The following is a 7,298-nucleotide window of genomic DNA, read 5'->3' on the forward strand; positions in this document are numbered from 1 at the left end:
ACACACACGCACTCTCCTCTGCCATCCATCACTCAGGACAAGAGTTCCAGTAAATTAAGAGTCTCTCAGGGTTTTTACTTTCTCATTAAATCAGCTTTTATTCTGCTGGCCAAACTTCCTTCCTCCTCTCTTTTCATAGTGATGCTGACCCTCCCTCACCTAGCAGGGGAGAGAGCACACACACACACACACACACACACACACACACACACACACACACACACAATACGCCAATACAATTACCATGGAGGGCATTAGGCGGGGCAGCTCCCCGTGTGTTTTGCTCTCTCATTGTTCCTGCCGTTTCCCTGCAGCTCGTCTCATCTGTTTGTGTCAGTCTGAGCCGAGCTGGTGCTTCGTCCTACCTGACACGCTTCGTACAGTTAATCTAACTATTCAATTAATGTATTGATAACACATCAGTCTGATCCTGATGGAGGCTTTTGGACAATTAAATCTCCTTTAAAAAGGTACAATCTATGACACAGAGCCAGTTTGAGGCAAATGTGCCGCCACCAGGAGGACGACAGGAACAAGTGAATTACAACATAAATGTAATATTTTATTTCCATTATAACATGTTCAGATTATTGTCCTGGTGGGTCAAGAAACACTGACATTACCATCACACTGAGTGTCTTTCTTTATCCAGGCTGTGTCCGGTTTTCTAAAAGGTTTTTCATTTGCTGCTCTAAACTTTTACTCTCTTTGTAACTGTGCTGCTGTGGAAGTGAAAAAAGAGAACAATCAGCAATGCAGTGGTCCCTATCCTCGAAGGTGTTCCAGAACAGCATAGTGAATCAGTGTTTTTCCTCTCAGCCTCAGTTGCAATTTTAAGATTAGTATGCAAACCATGCTAATTACTGTATGTGCATTGTAAAACATGCAGCCATTTAAAAACTTTTGCTCCATAAAAACAGGAAAAAGAAACTGGAAAAAAACACGATTTACATTAGGAAATATTTGACCAAGCATTGTCTGATGAAAATAAGCCTCTGCGTGCAACAGGCAATATTTCAGGAGATCCCATGTGGCAAGCGGATATCCAGGCCAACACTTCCTCCTCCATGCCCCAGTCACTTCTGCACTTAATCAACTCTGCATCTTAATGTGGATAATTTGGAAAAGTATGATAATAAATACAAATAAATTTCCTTGAAACGATAGCCAATTGGTTATGGAAATTCATTACAGACAACGTGTCCTGCCTTTCCACATGTAGGCATCTAAAAATAAAAAAAATTCATGTCACAAATCCTGGTCAAAATAGTTGCAGTTCACAATATAATCATGATATTCATCAAAATATGCTTAAAATGGCACTAAAAAAAGAGACTAGAATCAGTTGTTCTTACATTTTGTCAAGAAATAAGTACGTTTATTGTAACATGGATAGGACAGAAGTCCATTTTTAGAGTATCCTTCAGTGAAAAACAAAAAATCTTAAAAGGAAAGGATTTTAAACTATTTGAACTTGCATCATATCTTACGATATAAAATATGCCAATGATTGTTTAAGATCTCTTTTAAGTTTTTTGAGGTTGGTTCTCTTTTCTTGTTGGTTGCCCAGCAGTCTCTAAAGGTGCTGTAAGATATTCATGATTATCCTGATAATGAATATATATATATATTTTTTTAATCATAAACCACCATGAATTTGTTTATTGTCCCATGTCTATCCACATGGCTATTTACCTGCTGCTCAAATGTCATTGGCTAAAACAACTAGGACTACGAACAGACACCAGAACACTTTCGATACCAAAATCTGCTCCTATTGTCTACAGATTCTGCATGCAGATATCTCTTTATATAGATTTTAAATAAATTAACAGGTTCAAGACTGACCAAACATTTAAAAGGTACTGTGTGTAACTGTGGAGAAAGATAGTTGATTGTTGAGTCAGTTCTCAGGTCGTCAAATACCGATGCTTTGGGTTGGTGGTTCACTCTGATGACCAAGCCAAAGCTTTGGTATTTGACAACCTGAGAACTGACTCAACAATCAACTATCTTTCTCCAGAGTTACATACAGCACCTTTAGAAGTTTTCTACTCAGTGCTAAAGACACATTTCAGTCAGTAAAATAAGTACAGATGTCCGATATGTAACCCTATTTGTTGTTAATGTGTTAAATGAATTGGAATCAGGAAGCGTCAGTGTTCAGCAGAGGCGACTGAGTGTTCGTGCTCAGAGGATGATGTGTCTCCAAAATATGTTAAAAGTATGCAGAATGACGTGTCGACCGGTGTTTGACTACCTGCAGGCCTTTAGTTACAGGTGTGTGTGTGTGTGTGTGTGTGAGATTGGAAGAGTTGAACTGTAGACAGAGTGTGTCACAGTCACTTAGAGCGATGCTGCGGTCAGACAGGAGTGTTTCAAAGGCAGCAGATAAGGTGGAGCTGTGTGTTGCAATGCAGCGGTGTACTGTTACACACACACCCACACACCCACACACGCACACATGGTAGGTTGTGGGCCAGACGGTATAATTACAGTTCTCAGCTTCAACCTTAAGAGCAGAGGGACAGGATGGGATAGAGAGTTATCTGAACACTCACACGCAGTGACTGAGGACAGATCCAGTGCTGAAGTGTTTAGACCAAACATAAAAATATGCAGGGGTCGGTGTGGCCGTGTTGTTACAGGTACAGCTGAGATGATAAGATTGAGTAAAGTAATCTCTCAAGAATGTGGTCTTGAATTAATTTTATTGGCTAATGCAGTGTGTTGCCAAATGACATTGCACATAGGATTCAATCCCGCAAAACAGGATTCCCAGAAGTATAATAATGGAAAAATGTGAAAAACTACCTGTAATACAACAAAAGAAGAACACAGATTTTAAGAGGTTGTACGCAGTTTTGAAGAGGTGTGTTTTGAGGGATTTCTTGAAGGTGGAAAGTGAGGTGGTGGTGGTGGGGGGGGGGTCTCTGAGGAGTCTTAGGGAGTTCTAGAGAGTAGGAGCAGCAATTGAGAAAGCCCTGTCCCCCCAGGGGTGGTGGTTAGTCCTGGTGAGGGGGGACAGGAGGTTGCATCAGCAGACCTGAGAGTGTGGGAGCGAGTGTGCCAGTGGAGGAGCTCAGACAGGTAATGGGGAGCCAGGTTGTGGAGGGCTTTATATATGATGATGAGGAGTTTGAAGTAGATACGTTGGGGGATAGGGAGCTAGTGGAGGGTATGAAGGATGGGGGTGATTTAAAGTCATCAGTCACCAGTTACAGGACAATTTCTTCTCTCTTTATTCACTATAATTGATCTGTTGATTATTATTTTTTCAATCTATTTATAATTAATAGTAAAAAAATACCCAGTTATGATTTCCCATCTTCAAATGTTCTGTTATGTCTGACCAACAGATTCTCAGTTTACCATGATATAAGAAAGAAAAGCTGTAAATTCTCATTTTTTTAGGAGCAACTTGAAAGCATCTTAACATTTTTGTTTGATAAATGACTTGGGTGATTAATTGACTGCTGGCAATGACTTTTCTGTCAGTCGACTCCTAGTATAATTAATGAATAAAGTTGTTACTCCTTATTTCAAAATAAAAGCGCCCTGTTCTCCACCTTAACCTGATTACGTTAGCTTAATCTCAGAGGATAGCTTGAGCTGACTGACATTTGATTAGCGATGAAGTAAATATTTTCCTCCACTTTCTGGAGAATACAATTTTATGACACAGGAAACACACACCAACAACACACACACACACACACACACACACACAGAGCCGCAGGGCAGGTAGCACCTCAGTTGATGTATAGAGGTCAGAGGTCACTGGGGAAGGAATTAGAGAGCAGCCAGGAATAAGTGTGTGAGTGTGTGTTAGGTATAGGTGTGGGTATGTGTGTGCGTGAGTGTGTGTGTGTGTGTGTGTGTATGTGGGCGGAGTTCAGGTGTTCATTCACAAACTCCATCTGACGTGACACACACATTCCACACACACATACACACACACACACCTGAACACGCTCAGGTTTCTGATTAATGCACGTTACTGACAGGAGCGTATAATGTAATATATTGATTTAGGAAAATTATGAATTTTGGCTGTCTTTGAACCGCAGAGAAAGAGAGAGGGAAGTTATGACGGATCGTAAGAGATCAGTGAAGGAAGACAAGATGAAACTATTTATTTTGATTTAGTCTCTGAAATACTCTTGCCACATCTTGTACATAACATTTCAAAGCATTTTTTCATTCTTCGAATTTCCTCTGATTCATTCTTTCACACATCATATTGAGCAACAGCCGGCATCCTCTCCTTCAGAAAGTACCAATTTATCGAATTCTACTTTACTGAGAGAGTTTGTCACCTTTATCCTGCGGGGGAAACTGACACAGCTCCTCAGATGACTTCCACTGCAGAACATAGAAATACTTAAGTAAAGTACAAGTACCTCAAAACTGAGTAACCTTACTTTCCACCACTGGCAGTTTGGGTTGAGATGGAGGAACTGTGTGTGTGTGTGCGTGTGTGTGTTTGTGTGTGCTGGTTGGGGGTGGAGCACAGATAACTCACGGCTGGCAGGTTGCTTCCTACTGTAAATGATAAATGGATTAGGGAGGAGAGGGGGGAGGACACACTGCTGAAAGAGAGGGAGAGACAGAAGGAGAAGAGACAGAGATGGTGAGACTAAATCCACACTTAAGTCACTAAATTTAAAAAAAGACACACATCCAATCCACATCTCAGTGCACCAGTGTGACAGGTCACAACAAGCACTGTAACTGAATACAGGGAGCCTTTAATCCAACCATTATCAGTTGTCTGATAACAGAAACTGAAAAATAAGGAAATGAGATCTAAATCATGAGTCCAGCTGTCTCTCTCACACATAGACAATGTTTTCAGGTTTACGCCTTGTTTCCATATATGTGTATGAAGAAGAGTCAACCGGAAGTCCATTCATTCCTACGGGAATCTCCAAAATACAACACAAAAGCTGCTTGGTTATGGTTAGAATAAGATCATGTTTTGGACTATAATACCCAGGTTTTGTGTCACAATCATGGCTAGAAATGCTGCCGATGTCTTGCTAAAAACAGGCGTTCAGTCAAGACCGCTTATTTGATATTTGGTGGTACGGCTCTATTCTATGACCTCTCTGCCCTTCCACACGCCTATGTGTAAAGCCAAAGGCGGAGAGAGCACACCTTTCTACCTTTCCACACACCTACATGGGGAGCCTAAGGCAGAGAGCAGACCCCAGGTACAGAACAGATCAGCATCAGTGACAAACAGAAATGACATTGATAAGTCAGACACAGCATGAAAAGGAGGAGCTGGGGTGGAGGCGGGTTGCAAAGCAGCTTGCAGAGGAAGCAGCAACAGTAGGCAGGCTACAGCAGTTTTAATAGGGCGCCCTGAATGAAATTTACCAGTTGGCTGCGTAGAAGGGAATCATGTGATCCATGTAGCTGGGATGTGAGCTGAGCTTGACATCATGGCCTACCTGAACTAACACTATGCTAGTTTTTTTTACTGTGTAATGGTCTCTAATAGTAATCTGCAGCTTGGCAACCATCCCCCATTCCCTCCACCTCAAGATAACAAAGTCAACTCATAAGCAGGTAATCAGAACTATGTCACTTTAGAAATGTTGATATGATGGGTATGAAATGAATACATGTGACGTATGTGTGGTTTGCGGAAACTAACAATGCCATTATTTAAATCCTGTGCAGGATCGCAAGGACTGAAGGCACTGTACTTCCTCCGCAGGTCACCAATCTGCTGCGGACAGACAACCATTCACATCTACAGGCAATTAACAGTCTCCACTTCACATGCTTTGGAGGAAACCAGGAAACCCAGAGCACCCCCAGGACAACAACACAGACAGAGAGAACATGCAAACTCCGGGTTCAAACCCAGGAGCTTCTTACTGTGAGGGGACAGTGCCAGACACTGAGCCACTGTGTTGACTGAGGGCATTTTGTGCGTCATTTCAAGAATATCGTTTCATAAATTAAAACTGAAAGTCTTTTGCTGTATTATGTGTGACACTGAACATTTGCAGTGAAAGACTGCTGCAGAAAGACTGTTGGCGTTGCTGTGACTGAGCTCTGAAGACGATTTGTGCTCTTAAAAAAAGACGTGTCACTTCTAACACAGCTCTGCTTCTTTCTTGGGAAATACCCACACACAAACACACCCACACACGCACACACACAAATTCAAACCGCAGGGAAAAATACTTAGCTTGTGGTTCACTGTGAACGTCATCTCAGCTCGTAAAACTTTACACACACCTTAGCTGATCCACCTCAGTGCTGATTAGAGTCACTGCAATGACCAGAGTGTGTGTGCGTGTGTCTGATCTGCAATCGTAGCCTGAGGACACTCCACTGCAACCAAAGCCATGTGTGTGTGTTTGTGTAACAGGTGGTCTTGCTGTGTGTGTGTCTGTGCACTGCAGGGCTGGATGGACACTCTTCCCTCACATAAAGGACACTTCCTCTCTCCTTTGTTTACTCCCTCATCAGAGTAAACAAAGAATGCTGCTTCCCACACACACACACACAGGTAGGAGGTGGAGTGGTCATTTCCCTTCGTCAGGTATGTCAGCCCTGAGGCAACAGCAGAGGTTCAGTGACACTACGAGACGTCCCATCTCTTCATTAGACGTTAGCCCCCTTTACATGTGTATTTCCCATTACTGCTGTAAAGACGATCCACCATTACACTGGCTTTGCTTTTTTTCACTGAGCCAAGCGATGCCAACATAATGCATGCCAGTGACCCATACCTATGACGTGTAACACCATCGTGTCAGGATCTAGTGTGTGTTTGCATGTTGTTCCAGAGTGCCACCTGTCCCTTTTACGCAGACATCGATTTGGCTCTGTTTCTACTGACGACTTAACGGGGAAAAACGATGTAACTACACGCCGCAGTGACGCAGAGCTCCTGTCTGTTTTTGTAAGCTGAAGCCATTTCACTTAGTGGAAACAAAACTTTTATTTACTTGATTTCACAGATATGAAACAATAAATTGTGAAGACAATAATGACTCCACAAAAATAGCATTGTAAGTCTTGTGTGTGATTTATCCTGGCTTCATATGAGAAAAAAAATCTCTGCCAGCTGCTAGGCTAATTTGTAAAATGCCATAAGCTTGTGCTAATAACGTTAGCATGTTGTATTTGTTTGGAAAACGTGTTAAGTATAAGACAGTTGTTTTGTCAGTGAACCTTGTGAGTTGCAATGGAGTCTAACCTGTAATGTTACCTTTGTTAAATGTTGCTGTTGTCCCTGGCTCTGTATGAGTAGAGGAAAAGTCGGCTAGCCG

The sequence above is a fragment of the Epinephelus lanceolatus genome, chromosome 17, assembly GCF_041903045.1.
Source record: "Epinephelus lanceolatus isolate andai-2023 chromosome 17, ASM4190304v1, whole genome shotgun sequence".
Classification (NCBI taxonomy): domain Eukaryota; kingdom Metazoa; phylum Chordata; class Actinopteri; order Perciformes; family Serranidae; genus Epinephelus; species Epinephelus lanceolatus.